Genomic DNA, 18,653 nt, shown 5'->3' with positions numbered 1-18,653 from the left:
TTACCAGCAGGCTGAAATAGCTCAGTTGGGAGAGCGTTAGAGTGAAGATCTAAAGGTCCCTGGTTCCATCCCGGGTTTCGGCACAATTTCAACTTCTGCTTTTCATGTCACAAAAGCTGTTTGGAGTTAAATCAACGCTCTTCTTTATCAAAACCTTTCATCAATCTGATCAATAACACAATCAATTCAACATATTATTTACTTTCTGTCTTCCTTTCAAACTTGCTTCCACCTCTCTTGTATTCAACTATGCCTCATTTATTTGAAACTTCTTGCTTTATTTTAAAGTAAAGCTTTGCCTGCATCAGCCTCCAATTCCCCTTATACAAAACTGTCAGTAGTCAGATGACATAGCTTGTACACCCTGGCCATATAGGTCTGTGTTTCAGAGTATAAGTCAATTCAGAGTTTAGAAAAAAAAATTCGACCTACCTTGTCCCCTAAAAAGGATATTCACTCATCAGACCAAGTTACCTGCTGAATGATACTGGACACTTTAACACATAACTATAAACGAAAATAGAATGACCAGGTTCTGTATGTATCGTCTACAATTATTAATAATACATCAGGAGGCCACAGGGACTTGTTGGCTGAAATATCTCAGTTGGGAGATCGTTAGACTGAAGAGCTTAAGGTACCTGATTCAATCCTGACTTTCAGCACAGTGCGAGGGGATCCTACATTCTTGCAAAATATTTCTTGAAATGAGCTCTAGTTTTTTTTTCTTTATTTCTCAAAATATTTTATCAACTGATCAACAACATGATAACTTCAACAAAAAGTTGTCTTTCTGTCCTCCTTCTAAACTTGCTTCCACCTCTCTTGCCATCAACTTTGATGACGAATTTATCCCTTTTTATACTTTTTTCAAAGTAAACTCTTGTCTGCATCAGCTTTCACTTCTCCTTGAACAAAGTTGTCAGTATTGAGATGACATAGCTTACCTACTCAGGCGACATACGTCTGTGTAATACAGTGCTGGTCCACTCAGAGTTTTAAAAGAAAAACGACCTAACATTTATCCCAAAAACGCTACTCACCCATTTCACCAGTTAGCTGCTGAACAATGCAGGACACATTAAAACACAGCTCTAACCTCAGATTGAAAATCCAGGTTCTGCATCTCTGTTCTGGGATTGTTCAAAAAAAGAGGCTGAATACTATTGCTGCTGGCAGGCCGAAATAGCTCAGTTGGGAGAGTGTTAGACTGAAGATCTAAAGGTCCCTGGTTCGATCCCGGGTTTCGGCACATTTTGAACTTCTGCTTTGCATGCCACAAAGACTATTTTGAGCCAACTCATATTGACATTGTTTATAATGATCAAAACCTTTTATCAAGATAATCGACAATACAATTAATTCAACATATTATTTACTTTCTGTCTTTCTTTCAAACTTGCTTCCACCTCTCTTGTATTCAACTTTGCCTCCTTTATTTCCCAATTCTTCCTTTAATTGAAAGTAAAGCTTTGCCTGCATCAGCCTCCAGTTCCCCTTATACAAAACTGTTAGTAGTCAGATGACCTAGCTTGCCGACCCTCGCCATATAGGTCTGTGTTTCTGAGTATAAGTCCATTCATAGTTTACAAACATCATCTAACTAACTTGGCTCCTAAAAAGGAAATTCACCCATCAGACCAATTTAGCTACTGAATAATACTGGACAATTTAACACATAACTGCACATGCAGATAGAGTGACCAGGTTCTGCATTTATCTTTAACAATTATAAAAAATACAACAGAAAGCCGAAATTGCCAGCTGGATGAAATAGCTCAGTTGGGAGAGCAGTAGACTGAAGATCTAAAGGTCCCTGGTTCAATCCCGGGTTTAGGCACATTTTGAACTTCTGCTTTGCATGCCACAAATGCTATTTGGAGTCAACTCATATTGACGTTGTTTATAATGATCAAAACCTTTTATCAAGCTGATCGATAAGACAACCATTTCAACATATTTTTTACATTCTGTCTTTCTGTCAAACTTGCTTCCACCTCTCTTGTATTCAACTTTACCTGCTTTATTTGCCAATTCTTCCTTTAATTGAAAGTAAAGCTTTGCCTGCATCAGCCTCGAGTTCCCCTTATACAAAACTGTTAGTAGTCAGATGACCTAGTTTGCCTACCCTCGCCATATAGGTCTGTGTGTCTGAGTATAAGTCCATTCATAGTTTACAAACATCTTCTAACTAACTTGGCTCCTAAAAAGGAAATTCACCCATCAGACCAATTTAGCTGCTGAATAATATTGGACAATTTAACACATAACTGCACATGCAGATAGAATGACCAGGGTCTGCATTTATCTTTAACAATTATCAAAAATACAACAGAAAGCCAAAATGGCCAGCTGGATGAAATAGCTCAGTTGGGAGAGTGTTAGATTGAAAATCTAAAAGTCCCTTGTTCAATGCTGGGTTTCGGAAAAGTCTGAGAGGTTTCTTGCTTCTCACAAAATATTTCTTGGTATCAGCTCAAGTTTTTCTTTCTTTATTTATCAAAATATTTGATCAACTGATCGACAACATGATCAATTCAACATAGAATTGTCTTTCTGTCCTCCTTCTAAATTTGCTTCCACCTCTCTTGCATTCAGCTTCGACTACAAATGTTTCCTATTTCATGCTTTTTTGTAAAGTAAACTCTTGTCTGCATCAGCTTCCACTTCTCCTTGAACACAGATTTCAGTATTCAGATGACATAGCTTACATACTCAGGCCAAATACCTCTGTGTAATATGGTGCTAGTCCATTCAGAGTAAAAAAAAAAGCTACCTAACCTGGATCCGAAAAATGCTATTTACCTATTGCACCCGTTAACTGATGAATGATACAGGACATCTTAAAACATAGCTCTAGCATGAGGATGAGCATCTATTTTCTTGGGAAGTTTAAAAGAAAGGATGAAGACCCAAATTACCAGCAGGCTGAAATAGCTCAGTTGGGAGAGCGTTAGAGTGAAGATCTAAAGGTCCCTGGTTCCATCCCGGGTTTCGGCACAATTTCAACTTCTGCTTTTCATGTCACAAAAGCTGTTTGGAGTTAAATCAACGCTCTTCTTTATCAAAACCTTTCATCAATCTGATCAACAACACAATCAATTCAACATATTATTTACTTTCTGTCTTCCTTTCAAACTTGCTTCCACCTCTCTTGTATTCAACTATGCCTCATTTATTTGAAACTTCTTGCTTTATTTTAAAGTAAAGCTTTGCCTGCATCAGCCTCCAATTCCCCTTATACAAAACTGTCAGTAGTCAGATGACATAGCTTGTACACCCTGGCCATATAGGTCTGTGTTTCAGAGTATAAGTCAATTCAGAGTTTAGAAAAAAAATTCTACCTACCTTTTCCCCTAAAAAGATTATTCACACATCAGACCAAGTTACCTGCTGAATGATACTGGACACTTTAACACATAACTATAAACGAAAATAGAATGACCAGGTTCTGTATGTATCGTCTACAATTATTAATAATACATCAGGAGGCCACAGGCACTTGTTGGCTGAAATATCTCAGTTGGGAGATCGTTAGACTGAAGAGCTTAAGGTACCTGATTCAATCCTGACTTTCAGCACAGTGCGAGGGGATCCTACATTCTTGCAAAATATTTCTTGAAATCAGCTCTAGTTTTTTTTTCTTTATTTCTCAAAATATTTTATCAACTGATCAACAACAGGATAACTTCAACAAAAAGTTGTCTTTCTGTCCTCCTTCTAAACTTGCTTCCACCTCTCTTGCCATCAGCTTTGATGACGAATTTATCCCATTTTATACTTTTTTCAAAGTAAACTCTTGTCTGCATCAGCTTTCACTTCTCCTTGAACAAAGTTGTCAGTATTGAGATGACATAGCTTACCTACTCAGGCGACATACGTCTGTGTAATACAGTGCTGGTCCACTCAGAGTTTTAAAAGAAAAACGACCTAACATTTATCCCAAAAACGCTACTCACCCATTTCACCAGTTAGCTGCTGAACAATGCAGGACACATTAAAACACAGCTCTAACCTCAGATTGAAAATCCAGGTTCTGCATCTCTGTTCTGGGATTGTTCAAAAAAAGAGGCTGAATACTATAGCTGCTGGCAGGCCGAAATAGCTCAGTTGGGAGAGCGTTAGACTGAAGATCTAAAGGTCCCTGGTTCGATCCCGGGTTTCGGCACATTTTGAACTTCTGCTTTGCATGCCACAAAGACTATTTTGAGTCAACTCATATTGACTTTGTTTATAATGATCAAAACCTTTTATCAAGATAATCGACAATACAATTAATTCAACATATTATTTACTTTCTGTCTTTCTTTCAAACTTGCTTCCACCTCTCTTGTATTCAACTTTGCCTCCTTTATTTCCCAATTCTTCCTTTAATTGAAAGTAAAGCTTTGCCTGCATCAGCCTCCAGTTCCCCTTATACAAAACTGTTAGTAGTCAGATGACCTAGCTTGCCGACCCTCGCCATATAGGTCTGTGTTTCTTAGTATAAGTCCATTCATAGTTTACAAACATCATCTAACTAACTTTGCTCCTAAAAAGGAAATTCACCCATCAGACCAATTTAGCTACTGAATAATACTGGACAATTTAACACATAACTGCACATGCAGATAGAGTGACCAGGTTCTGCATTTATCTTTAACAATTATAAAAAATACAACCGAAAGCAAAAAAATTGCCAGCTGGATGAAATAGCTCAGTTGGGAGAGCAGTAGACTGAAGATCTAAAGGTCCCTGGTTCAATCCCGGGTTTAGGAACATTTTGAACTTCTGCTTTGCATGCCACAAATGCTATTTGGAATCAACTCATATTGACGTTGTTTATAATGATCAAAACCTTTTATCAAGCTGATCGATAAGACAACCATTTCAACATATTTTTTACATTCTGTCTTTCTGTCAAACTTGCTTCCACCTCTCTTGTATTCAACTTTACCTGCTTTATTTGCCAATTCTTCCTTTAATTGAAAGTAAAGCTTTGCCTGCATCAGCCTCGAGTTCCCCTTATACAAAACTGTTAGTAGTCAGATGACCTAGTTTGCCTACCCTCGCCATATAGGTCTGTGTGTCTGAGTATAAGTCCATTCATAGTTTACAAACATCTTCTAACTAACTTGGCTCCTGCAAAAGGAAATTCACCCATCAGACCAATTTAGCTGCTGAATAATATTGGACAATTTAACACATAACTGCACATGCAGATAGAATGACCAGGGTCTGCATTTATCTTTAACAATTAGCAAAAATACAACAGAAAGCCAAAATGGCCAGCTGGATGAAATAGCTCAGTTGGGAGAGTGTTAGATTGAAAATCTAAAAGTCCCTTGTTCAATGCTGGGTTTCGGAAAAGTCTGAGAGGTTTCTTGCTTCTCACAAAATATTTCTTGGTATCAGCTCAAGTTTTTCTTTCTTTATTTATCAAAATATTTGATCAACTTATTGACAACATGATCAATTCAACATAGAATTGTCTTTCTGTCCTCCTTCTAAATTTGCTTCCACCTCTCTTGCATTCAGCTTCGACTACAAATGTTTCCTATTTCATGCTTTTTTGTAAAGTAAACTCTTGTCTGCATCAGCTTCCACTTCTCCTTGAACACAGATTTCAGTATTCAGATGACATAGCTTACCTACTCAGGCCAAATACCTCTGTGTAATATGGTGCTAGTCCATTCAGAGTAAAAAAAAAGCTACCTAACCTGGATCCGAAAAATGCTATTTACCTATTGCACCCGTTAACTGATGAATGATACAGGACATCTTAAAACATAGCTCTAGCATGAGGATGAGCATCTATTTTCTTGGGAAGTTTAAAAGAAAGGATGAAGACCCAAACTACCAGCAGGCTGAAATAGCTCAGTTGGGAGAGCGTTAGCGTGAAGATCTAAAGGTCCCGGGTTTTGGCACAATTTCAACATCTGCTTTTCATGTCACAAAAGCTGTTTGGAGTTAAATCAACGCTCTTCTTTATCAAAACCTTTTATCAATCTGATCAACAACACAATCAATTCAACATATTATTTACTTTCTGTCTTCCTTTCAAACTTGCTTCCACCTCTCTTGTATTCAACTATGCCTCATTTATTTGCAACTTCTTGCTTTATTTTAAAGTAAAGCTTTGCCTGCATCAGCCTCCAATTCCCCTTATACAAAACTGTCAGTAGTCAGATGACATAGCTTGTACACCCTGGCCATATAGGTCTGTGTTTCAGAGTATAAGTCAATTCAGAGTTTAGAAAAAAAAATTCTACCTACATTGTCCCCTAAAAAGGATATTCACTCATCAGACCAATTTAGCTGCTGAATAATATTGGACAATTTAACACATAACTGCACATGCAGATAGAATGACCAGGGTCTGCATTTATCTTTAACAATTATCAAAAATACAACAGAAAGCCAAAATGGCCAGCTGGATGAAATAGCTCAGTTGGGAGAGTGTTAGATTGAAAATCTAAAAGTCCCTTGTTCAATGCTGGGTTTCGGAAAAGTCTGAGAGGTTTCTTGCTTCTCACAAAATATTTCTTGGTATCAGCTCAAGTTTTTCTTTCTTTATTTATCAAAATATTTGATCAACTGATCGACAACATGATCAATTCAACATAGAATTGTCTTTCTGTCCTCCTTCTAAATTTGCTTCCACCTCTCTTGCATTCAGCTTCGACTACAAATGTTTCCTATTTCATGCTTTTTTGTAAAGTAAACTCTTGTCTGCATCAGCTTCCACTTCTCCTTGAACACAGATTTCAGTATTCAGATGACATAGCTTACCTACTCAGGCCAAATACCTCTGTGTAATATGGTGCTAGTCCATTCAGAGTAAAAAACAAAAGCTACCTAACCTGGATCCGAAAAATGCTATTTACCTATTGCACCCGTGTTCTGCTTGGGTTTTCGGATCAGATAGAACCCGCTCATCAGAGCCTCACTAACCCAACCAGAACGTTACCCCCTCCCTAGAGCCTATTTACAATAGGTAACCACATATATCTACCACCTAAGGACAGGGAATTCCTACTCATACATACCAAGACCTCTTACAATCGGCGGCCTCGCGATCCCATACGGATCCAGACCTCTCTACCCAGACGGCAGTCTCAGCACAAGTGGCGGCCTCGCGATCCCATACGAATCCAGACCTCTCTACCCAGACGGCAGTCTCAGCACAATCGGCGGCCTCGCGATCCCATACGAATCCAGACCTCTCTACCCAGACGGCAGTCTCAGCACAATCGGCGGCCTCGCGATCCCATACGAATCCAGACCTCTCTACCCAGACGGCAGTCTCAGCACAAGTGGCGGCCTCGCGATCCCATACGGATCCAGACCTTTCTGCCCATACGACAGTATCAGCACAATCGGCGGCCTCGCGATCCCATACGGATCCAGACCTCTCTACCCAGACGGCAGTCTCAGCACAAGTGGCGGCCTCGCGATCCCATACGAATCCAGACCTCTCTACCCAGACGGCAGTCTCAGCATAAGTGGCGGCCTCGCGATCCCATACGAATCCAGACCTCTCTGCCCATACGACAGTATCAGCACAATCGGCGGCCTCGCGATCCCATACGGATCCAGACCTCTCTACCCAGACGGCAGTCTCAGCACAAGTGGCGGCCTCGCGATCCCATACGGATCCAGACCTCTCTGCCCATACGACAGTATCAGCACAATCGGCGGCCTCGCGATCCCATACGGATCCAGACCTCTCTACCCAGACGGCAGTCTCAGCACAAGTGGCGGCCTCGCGATCCCATACGAATCCAGACCTCTCTACCCAGACGGCAGTCTCAGCATAAGTGGCGGCCTCGCGATCCCATACGAATCCAGACCTCTCTGCCCATACGGCAGTCTCAGCACAAGTTCATCCTATGATCACCATAACATACAGAAAGGGAATCAGTCTCACTATTCATCAGATCACACAAGGACTGCCAGTTCGAGCATGGTCTGTTCTCCGGTTCGAGGGGCTCCTCTCTCCCTTATTCAGTTACCACTTACCTGATCAGGGTTAACATCTGTTCATGTAGCCGCAGCTGACTAGAAAAATAGGCTACCCTCTCATACAAGAACACGCAGCATCTGTTGGTTCACTACAAACTGGGTACTTTATTACTCATTACATACGCAATCACATAACATTACAATATAATACATAACCTGCAAAGAAAAGTGAAAGATTAAGTTGTACACTTTAATAAGAAAGGGTCGACATCACCTTAGTAGTGTGTAGCCTGCACTCAGTGGCCATCTAGGTTCCCTTCTCGTCTGTGCCTCGGCTCGCCTGGAAGTCCACCCTTCTCCGAGTCACTGGGACCTCTTCCTTCTCGGCTACTCTCTCCTCTCTAGCTATTCTGCTAGGAGAGTATCTGTCTCTCGGTTTTTCTCCGCCTTCAAGATGGCGTCTGTCTTCCCTGGAATAAGTAGTAGCTTTACTGCTAACGGCTAGATGCCGCCTACGGACTGAACATGTAACTGCCTCAGACTTTCACTAATATAGAGGTGCGTTTCCTCATGGAAAATTCCGGCCCGTAACCTGCCGCCCACCAAATTCTTGTACCTCCCCGTACCAAGGACACTTTCCCAGCCGGCCGGCCTGATGTAGTGTCTTCGGCATGAAGAAAAATACAATCCTTCGATAAGGGCCGGCCTGAACCGGTTCTCTCCAAGCGAATAACACCTCATAACTAAAACATTACATTTGACCTAGAAGCATCCCAAGCTGCCGGAGCAGAAAGAAAGATGGAGTCTCTCCCGTTTGAGGCCTACCAGGCCTGAATTCAGCACGGCTCCATGAAATACCCTCACTGCAGGACAGGTTATCCCTAATACTAACGAATCTATCCCCTAGGCTATGTGTGCAAGCCCTGATCTATGGGGAAGAGCACAGGATCATATCGAAGTGCCTAGTAAATAGGCTCCATTCACTACTCTAACCCTTAGACTTAAATGGTAAGAGACTGAAGTCACATTCAATCACCTCTCAACACAAGAAGGCCGGGAAAATCGAGCAGAACAACCCGTTAACTGATGAATGATACAGGACATCTTAAAACATAGCTCTAGCATGAGGTTGAGCATCTATTTTCTTGGGAAGTTTAAAAGAAAGGATGAAGACCCAAACAACCAGCAGGCCGAAATAGCTCAGTTGGGAGAGCGTTAGACTGAAGATCTAAAGGTCCCTGGTTCAATCCCGGGTTTCGGCACAATTTCAACTTCTGCTTTTCATGTCACAAAAGCTGTTTGGAGTTAAATCAACGCTCTTCTTTATTAAAACCTTTTATCAATCTGATCAACAACACAATCAATTCAACATATTATTTACTTTCTGTCTTCCTTTCAAACTTGCTTCCACCTCTCTTGTATTCAACTATGCCTCATTTATTTGCAACTTCTTGCTTTATTTTAAAGTAAAGCTTTGCCTGCATCAGCCTCCAATTCCCCTTATACAAAACTGTCAGTAGTCAGATGACATAGCTTGTACACCCTGGCCATATAGGTCTGTGTTTCAGAGTATAAGTCAATTCAGAGTTTAGAAAAAACAATTCGACCTACCTTGTCCCCTAAAAAGGATATTCACTCATCAGACCAAGTTACCTGCTGAATGATACTGGACACTTTAACACATAACTATAAACGAAAATAGAATGACCAGGTTCTGTATGTATCGTCTACAATTATTAATAATACATCAGGAGGCCACAGGGACTTGTTGGCTGAAATATCTCAGTTGGGAGATCGTTAGACTGAAGAGCTTAAGGTACCTGATTCAATCCTGACTTTCAGCACAGTGCGAGGGGATCCTACATTCTTGCAAAATATTTCTTGAAATCAGCTCTAGTTTTTTTTTCTTTATTTCTCAAAATATTTTATCAACTGATCAACAACATGATAACTTCAACAAAAAGTTGTCTTTCTGTCCTCCTTCTAAACTTGCTTCCACCTCTCTTGCCATCAACTTTGATGACGAATTTATCCCTTTTTATACTTTTTTCAAAGTAAACTCTTGTCTGCATCAGCTTTCACTTCTCCTTGAACAAAGTTGTCAGTATTGAGATGACATAGCTTACCTACTCAGGCGACATACGTCTGTGTAATACAGTGCTGGTCCACTCAGAGTTTTAAAAGAAAAACGACCTAACATTTATCCCAAAAACGCTACTCACCCATTTCACCAGTTAGCTGCTGAACAATGCAGGACACATTAAAACACAGCTCTAACCTCAGATTGAAAATCCAGGTTCTGCATCTCTGTTCTGGGATTGTTCAAAAAAAGAGGCTGAATACTATTGCTGCTGGCAGGCCGAAATAGCTCAGTTGGGAGAGTGTTAGACTGAAGATCTAAAGGTCCCTGGTTCGATCCCGGGTTTCGGCACATTTTGAACTTCTGCTTTGCATGCCACAAAGACTATTTTGAGCCAACTCATATTGACATTGTTTATAATGATCAAAACCTTTTATCAAGATAATCGACAATACAATTAATTCAACATATTATTTACTTTCTGTCTTTCTTTCAAACTTGCTTCCACCTCTCTTGTATTCAACTTTGCCTCCTTTATTTCCCAATTCTTCCTTTAATTGAAAGTAAAGCTTTGCCTGCATCAGCCTCCAGTTCCCCTTATACAAAACTGTTAGTAGTCAGATGACCTAGCTTGCCGACCCTCGCCATATAGGTCTGTGTTTCTGAGTATAAGTCCATTCATAGTTTACAAACATCATCTAACTAACTTGGCTCCTAAAAAGGAAATTCACCCATCAGACCAATTTAGCTACTGAATAATACTGGACAATTTAACACATAACTGCACATGCAGATAGAGTGACCAGGTTCTGCATTTATCTTTAACAATTATAAAAAATACAACAGAAAGCCGAAATTGCCAGCTGGATGAAATAGCTCAGTTGGGAGAGCAGTAGACTGAAGATCTAAAGGTCCCTGGTTCAATCCCGGGTTTAGGCACATTTTGAACTTCTGCTTTGCATGCCACAAATGCTATTTGGAGTCAACTCATATTGACGTTGTTTATAATGATCAAAACCTTTTATCAAGCTGATCGATAAGACAACCATTTCAACATATTTTTTACATTCTGTCTTTCTGTCAAACTTGCTTCCACCTCTCTTGTATTCAACTTTACCTGCTTTATTTGCCAATTCTTCCTTTAATTGAAAGTAAAGCTTTGCCTGCATCAGCCTCGAGTTCCCCTTATACAAAACTGTTAGTAGTCAGATGACCTAGTTTGCCTACCCTCGCCATATAGGTCTGTGTGTCTGAGTATAAGTCCATTCATAGTTTAAAAACATCTTCTAACTAACTTGGCTCCTAAAAAGGAAATTCACCCATCAGACCAATTTAGCTGCTGAATAATATTGGACAATTTAACACATAACTGCACATGCAGATAGAATGACCAGGGTCTGCATTTATCTTTAACAATTATCAAAAATACAACAGAAAGCCAAAATGGCCAGCTGGATGAAATAGCTCAGTTGGGAGAGTGTTAGATTGAAAATCTAAAAGTCCCTTGTTCAATGCTGGGTTTCGGAAAAGTCTGAGAGGTTTCTTGCTTCTCACAAAATATTTCTTGGTATCAGCTCAAGTTTTTCTTTCTTTATTTATCAAAATATTTGATCAACTGATCGACAACATGATCAATTCAACATAGAATTGTCTTTCTGTCCTCCTTCTAAATTTGCTTCCACCTCTCTTGCATTCAGCTTCGACTACAAATGTTTCCTATTTCATGCTTTTTTGTAAAGTAAACTCTTGTCTGCATCAGCTTCCACTTCTCCTTGAACACAGATTTCAGTATTCAGATGACATAGCTTACCTACTCAGGCCAAATACCTCTGTGTAATATGGTGCTAGTCCATTCAGAGTAAAAAAAAAAGCTACCTAACCTGGATCCGAAAAATGCTATTTACCTATTGCACCCGTTAACTGATGAATGATACAGGACATCTTAAAACATAGCTCTAGCATGAGGATGAGCATCTATTTTCTTGGGAAGTTTAAAAGAAAGGATGAAGACCCAAATTACCAGCAGGCTGAAATAGCTCAGTTGGGAGAGCGTTAGAGTGAAGATCTAAAGGTCCCTGGTTCCATCCCGGGTTTCGGCACAATTTCAACTTCTGCTTTTCATGTCACAAAAGCTGTTTGGAGTTAAATCAACGCTCTTCTTTATCAAAACCTTTCATCAATCTGATCAACAACACAATCAATTCAACATATTATTTACTTTCTGTCTTCCTTTCAAACTTGCTTCCACCTCTCTTGTATTCAACTATGCCTCATTTATTTGAAACTTCTTGCTTTATTTTAAAGTAAAGCTTTGCCTGCATCAGCCTCCAATTCCCCTTATACAAAACTGTCAGTAGTCAGATGACATAGCTTCTACACCCTGGCCATATAGGTCTGTGTTTCAGAGTATAAGTCAATTCAGAGTTTAGAAAAAAAAATTCGACCTACCTTGTCCCCTAAAAAGGATATTCACTCATCAGACCAAGTTACCTGCTGAATGATACTGGACACTTTAACACATAACTATAAACGAAAATAGAATGACCAGGTTCTGTATGTATCGTCTACAATTATTAATAATACATCAGGAGGCCACAGGGACTTGTTGGCTGAAATATCTCAGTTGGGAGATCGTTAGACTGAAGAGCTTAAGGTACCTGATTCAATCCTGACTTTCAGCACAGTGCGAGGGGATCCTACATTCTTGCAAAATATTTCTTGAAATGAGCTCTAGTTTTTTTTTCTTTATTTCTCAAAATATTTTATCAACTGATCAACAACATGATAACTTCAACAAAAAGTTGTCTTTCTGTCCTCCTTCTAAACTTGCTTCCACCTCTCTTGCCATCAACTTTGATGACGAATTTATCCCTTTTTATACTTTTTTCAAAGTAAACTCTTGTCTGCATCAGCTTTCACTTCTCCTTGAACAAAGTTGTCAGTATTGAGATGACATAGCTTACCTACTCAGGCGACATACGTCTGTGTAATACAGTGCTGGTCCACTCAGAGTTTTAAAAGAAAAACGACCTAACATTTATCCCAAAAACGCTACTCACCCATTTCACCAGTTAGCTGCTGAACAATGCAGGACACATTAAAACACAGCTCTAACCTCAGATTGAAAATCCAGGTTCTGCATCTCTGTTCTGGGATTGTTCAAAAAAAGAGGCTGAATACTGTTGCTGCTGGCAGGCCGAAATAGCTCAGTTGGGAGAGTGTTAGACTGAAGATCTAAAGGTCCCTGGTTCGATCCCGGGTTTCGGCACATTTTGAACTTCTGCTTTGCATGCCACAAAGACTATTTTGAGCCAACTCATATTGACATTGTTTATAATGATCAAAACCTTTTATCAAGATAATCGACAATACAATTAATTCAACATATTATTTACTTTCTGTCTTTCTTTCAAACTTGCTTCCACCTCTCTTGTATTCAACTTTGCCTCCTTTATTTCCCAATTCTTCCTTTAATTGAAAGTAAAGCTTTGCCTGCATCAGCCTCCAGTTCCCCTTATACAAAACTGTTAGTAGTCAGATGACCTAGCTTGCCGACCCTCGCCATATAGGTCTGTGTTTCTGAGTATAAGTCCATTCATAGTTTACAAACATCATCTAACTAACTTGGCTCCTAAAAAGGAAATTCACCCATCAGACCAATTTAGCTACTGAATAATACTGGACAATTTAACACATAACTGCACATGCAGATAGAGTGACCAGGTTCTGCATTTATCTTTAACAATTATAAAAAATACAACAGAAAGCCGAAATTGCCAGCTGGATGAAATAGCTCAGTTGGGAGAGCAGTAGACTGAAGATCTAAAGGTCCCTGGTTCAATCCCGGGTTTAGGCACATTTTGAACTTCTGCTTTGCATGCCACAAATGCTATTTGGAGTCAACTCATATTGACGTTGTTTATAATGATCAAAACCTTTTATCAAGCTGATCGATAAGACATCCATTTCAACATATTTTTTACATTCTGTCTTTCTGTCAAACTTGCTTCCACCTCTCTTGTATTCAACTTTACCTGCTTTATTTGCCAATTCTTCCTTTAATTGAAAGTAAAGCTTTGCCTGCATCAGCCTCGAGTTCCCCTTATACAAAACTGTTAGTAGTCAGATGACCTAGTTTGCCTACCCTCGCCATATAGGTCTGTGTGTCTGAGTATAAGTCCATTCATAGTTTACAAACATCTTCTAACTAACTTGGCTCCTAAAAAGGAAATTCACCCATCAGACCAATTTAGCTGCTGAATAATATTGGACAATTTAACACATAACTGCACATGCAGATAGAATGACCAGGGTCTGCATTTATCTTTAACAATTATCAAAAATACAACAGAAAGCCAAAATGGCCAGCTGGATGAAATAGCTCAGTTGGGAGAGTGTTAGATTGAAAATCTAAAAGTCCCTTGTTCAATGCTGGGTTTCGGAAAAGTCTGAGAGGTTTCTTGCTTCTCACAAAATATTTCTTGGTATCAGCTCAAGTTTTTCTTTCTTTATTTATCAAAATATTTGATCAACTGATCGACAACATGATCAATTCAACATAGAATTGTCTTTCTGTCCTCCTTCTAAATTTGCTTCCACCTCTCTTGCATTCAGCTTCGACTACAAATGTTTCCTATTTCATGCTTTTTTGTAAAGTAAACTCTTGTCTGCATCAGCTTCCACTTCTCCTTGAACACAGATTTCAGTATTCAGATGACATAGCTTACATACTCAGGCCAAATACCTCTGTGTAATATGGTGCTAGTCCATTCAGAGTAAAAAAAAAAGCTACCTAACCTGGATCCGAAAAATGCTATTTACCTATTGCACCCGTTAACTGATGAATGATACAGGACATCTTAAAACATAGCTCTAGCATGAGGATGAGCATCTATTTTCTTGGGAAGTTTAAAAGAAAGGATGAAGACCCAAATTACCAGCAGGCTGAAATAGCTCAGTTGGGAGAGCGTTAGAGTGAAGATCTAAAGGTCCCTGGTTCCATCCCGGGTTTCGGCACAATTTCAACTTCTGCTTTTCATGTCACAAAAGCTGTTTGGAGTTAAATCAACGCTCTTCTTTATCAAAACCTTTCATCAATCTGATCAACAACACAATCAATTCAACATATTATTTACTTTCTGTCTTCCTTTCAAACTTGCTTCCACCTCTCTTGTATTCAACTATGCCTCATTTATTTGAAACTTCTTGCTTTATTTTAAAGTAAAGCTTTGCCTGCATCAGCCTCCAATTCCCCTTATACAAAACTGTCAGTAGTCAGATGACATAGCTTGTACACCCTGGCCATATAGGTCTGTGTTTCAGAGTATAAGTCAATTCAGAGTTTAGAAAAAAAATTCTACCTACCTTTTCCCCTAAAAAGATTATTCACACATCAGACCAAGTTACCTGCTGAATGATACTGGACACTTTAACACATAACTATAAACGAAAATAGAATGACCAGGTTCTGTATGTATCGTCTACAATTATTAATAATACATCAGGAGGCCACAGGCACTTGTTGGCTGAAATATCTCAGTTGGGAGATCGTTAGACTGAAGAGCTTAAGGTACCTGATTCAATCCTGACTTTCAGCACAGTGCGAGGGGATCCTACATTCTTGCAAAATATTTCTTGAAATCAGCTCTAGTTTTTTTTTCTTTATTTCTCAAAATATTTTATCAACTGATCAACAACAGGATAACTTCAACAAAAAGTTGTCTTTCTGTCCTCCTTCTAAACTTGCTTCCACCTCTCTTGCCATCAGCTTTGATGACGAATTTATCCCATTTTATACTTTTTTCAAAGTAAACTCTTGTCTGCATCAGCTTTCACTTCTCCTTGAACAAAGTTGTCAGTATTGAGATGACATAGCTTACCTACTCAGGCGACATACGTCTGTGTAATACAGTGCTGGTCCACTCAGAGTTTTAAAAGAAAAACGACCTAACATTTATCCCAAAAACGCTACTCACCCATTTCACCAGTTAGCTGCTGAACAATGCAGGACACATTAAAACACAGCTCTAACCTCAGATTGAAAATCCAGGTTCTGCATCTCTGTTCTGGGATTGTTCAAAAAAAGAGGCTGAATACTATAGCTGCTGGCAGGCCGAAATAGCTCAGTTGGGAGAGCGTTAGACTGAAGATCTAAAGGTCCCTGGTTCGATCCCGGGTTTCGGCACATTTTGAACTTCTGCTTTGCATGCCACAAAGACTATTTTGAGTCAACTCATATTGACTTTGTTTATAATGATCAAAACCTTTTATCAAGATAATCGACAATACAATTAATTCAACATATTATTTACTTTGTCTTTCTTTCAAACTTGCTTCCACCTCTCTTGTATTCAACTTTGCCTCCTTTATTTCCCAATTCTTCCTTTAATTGAAAGTAAAGCTTTGCCTGCATCAGCCTCCAGTTCCTCTTATACAAAACTGTTAGTAGTCAGATGACCTAGCTTGCCGACCCTCGCCATATAGGTCTGTGTTTCTGAGTATAAGTCTATTCATAGTTTACAAACATCATCTAACTAACTTGGCTCCTAAAAAGGAAATTCACCCATCAGACCAATTTAGCTACTGAATAATACTGGACAATTTAACACATAACTGCACATGCAGATAGAGTGACCAGGTTCTGCATTTATCTTTAACAATTATAAAAAATACAACAGAAAGCCAAAGTTGCCAGCTGGATGAAATAGCTCAGTTGGGAGAGCAGTAGACTGAAGATCTAAAGATCCCGGGTTTAGGCACATTTTGAACTTCTGCTTTGCATGCCACAAATGCTATTTGGAGTCAACTCATATTGACGTTGTTTATAATGATCAAAACCTTTTATCAAGCTGATCGATAAGACAACCATTTCAACATATTTTTTACATTCTGTCTTTCTGTCAAACTTGCTTCCACCTCTCTTGTATTCAACTTTACCTGCTTTATTTGCCAATTCTTCCTTTAATTGAAAGTAAAGCTTTGCCTGCATCAGCCTCGAGTTCCCCTTATACAAAACTGTTAGTAGTCAGATGACCTAGTTTGCCTACCCTCGCCATATAGGTCTGTGTGTCTCAGTATAAGTCCATTCATAGTTTACAAACATCTTCTAACTAACTTGGCTCCTAAAAAGGAAATTCACCCATCAGACCAATTTAGCTGCTGAATAATATTGGACAATTTAACACATAACTGCACATGCAGATAGAATGACCAGGGTCTGCATTTATCTTTAACAATTATCAAAAATACAACAGAAAGCCAAAATGGCCAGCTGGATGAAATAGCTGAGTTGGGAGAGTGTTAGATTGAAAATCTAAAAGTCCCTTGTTCAATGCTGGGTTTCGGAAAAGTCTGAGAGGTTTCTTGCTTCTCACAAAATATTTCTTGGTATCAGCTCAAGTTTTTCTTTCTTTATTTATCAAAATATTTGATCAACTGATCGACAACATGATCAATTCAACATAGAATTGTCTTTCTGTCCTCCTTCTAAATTTGCTTCCACCTCTCTTGCATTCAGCTTCGACTACAAATGTTTCCTATTTCATGCTTTTTTGTAAAGTAAACTCTTGTCTGCATCAGCTTCCACTTCTCCTTGAACACAGATTTCAGTATTCAGATGACATAGCTTACCTACTCAGGCCAAATACCTCTGTGTAATATGGTGCTAGTCCATTCAGAGTAAAAAACAAAAGCTACCTAACCTGGATCCGAAAAATGCTATTTACCTATTGCACCCGTTAACTGATGAATGATACAGGACATCTTAAAACATAGCTCTAGCATGAGGTTGAGCATCTATTTTCTTGGGAAGTTTAAAAGAAAGGATGAAGACCCAAACTACCAGCAGGCTGAAATAGCTCAGTTGGGAGAGCGTTAGACTGAAGATCTAAAGGTCCCTGGTTCAATCCCGGGTTTCGGCACAATTTCAACTTCTGCTTTTCATGTCACAAAAGCTGTTTGGAGTTAAATCAACGCTCTTCTTTATCAAAACCTTTTATCAATCTGATCAACAACACAATCAATTCAACATATTATTTACTTTCTGTCTTCCTTTCAAACTTGCTTCCACCTCTCTTGTATTCAACTATGCCTCATTTATTTGCAACTTCTTGCTTTATTTTAAAGTAAAGCTTTGCCTGCATCAGCCTCCAATTCCCCTTATACAAAGCTGTCAGTAGTCAGATGACATAGCTTGTACACCCTGGCCATATAGTTCTGTGTTTCAGAGTATAAGTCAATTCAGAGTTTAGAAAAAAAAATTCTACCTACATTGTCCCCTAAAAAGGATATTCACTCATCAGACCAAGTTACCTGCTGAATGATACTGGACACTTTAACACATAACTATAAACGAAAATAGAATGACCAGGTTCTGTATGTATCGTCTACAATTATTAATAATACATCAGGAGGCCACAGGGACTTGTTGGCTGAAATATCTCAGTTGGGAGATCGTTAGACTGAAGAGCTTAAGGTACCTGATTCAATCCTGACTTTCAGCACAGTGCGAGGGGATCCTACATTCTTGCAAAATATTTCTTGAAATCAGCTCTAGTTTTTTTTTCTTTATTTCTCAAAATATTTTATCAACTGATCAACAACATGATAACTTCAACAAAAAGTTGTCTTT

The 18,653-nt window shown here is 39.2% G+C and overlaps 6 non-coding genes across 6 annotated transcripts; all 6 read left to right on the top strand.

Moving 5' to 3' along the window:
* The first annotated feature begins 1,179 nt into the window (after positions 1 to 1,179).
* Positions 1,180 to 1,252, top strand: TRNAF-GAA (transfer RNA phenylalanine (anticodon GAA)). Its single transcript has one exon. It is a non-coding gene; the product is annotated as a tRNA-Phe (tRNA).
* A 2,843-nt stretch (positions 1,253 to 4,095) lies between these two features.
* TRNAF-GAA (transfer RNA phenylalanine (anticodon GAA)) lies at positions 4,096 to 4,168 on the top strand. The gene has a single exon. It is a non-coding gene; the product is annotated as a tRNA-Phe (tRNA).
* A 4,965-nt stretch (positions 4,169 to 9,133) lies between these two features.
* Positions 9,134 to 9,206, top strand: TRNAF-GAA (transfer RNA phenylalanine (anticodon GAA)). Its single transcript has one exon. It is a non-coding gene; the product is annotated as a tRNA-Phe (tRNA).
* Positions 9,207 to 10,302: 1,096 nt separating this feature from the next.
* On the top strand, positions 10,303 to 10,375 carry TRNAF-GAA (transfer RNA phenylalanine (anticodon GAA)). Its single transcript has one exon. It is a non-coding gene; the product is annotated as a tRNA-Phe (tRNA).
* A 2,844-nt stretch (positions 10,376 to 13,219) lies between these two features.
* TRNAF-GAA (transfer RNA phenylalanine (anticodon GAA)) lies at positions 13,220 to 13,292 on the top strand. Its single transcript has one exon. It is a non-coding gene; the product is annotated as a tRNA-Phe (tRNA).
* Positions 13,293 to 16,135: 2,843 nt separating this feature from the next.
* On the top strand, positions 16,136 to 16,208 carry TRNAF-GAA (transfer RNA phenylalanine (anticodon GAA)). The gene has a single exon. It is a non-coding gene; the product is annotated as a tRNA-Phe (tRNA).
* The last annotated feature ends 2,445 nt before the right edge of the window (positions 16,209 to 18,653 follow it).

Source organism: Triturus cristatus, chromosome 8, assembly GCF_964204655.1.
Source record: "Triturus cristatus chromosome 8, aTriCri1.1, whole genome shotgun sequence".
Classification (NCBI taxonomy): Eukaryota; Metazoa; Chordata; class Amphibia; order Caudata; family Salamandridae; genus Triturus; species Triturus cristatus.
This window is presented reverse-complemented; position numbering and strand designations above follow the sequence as displayed.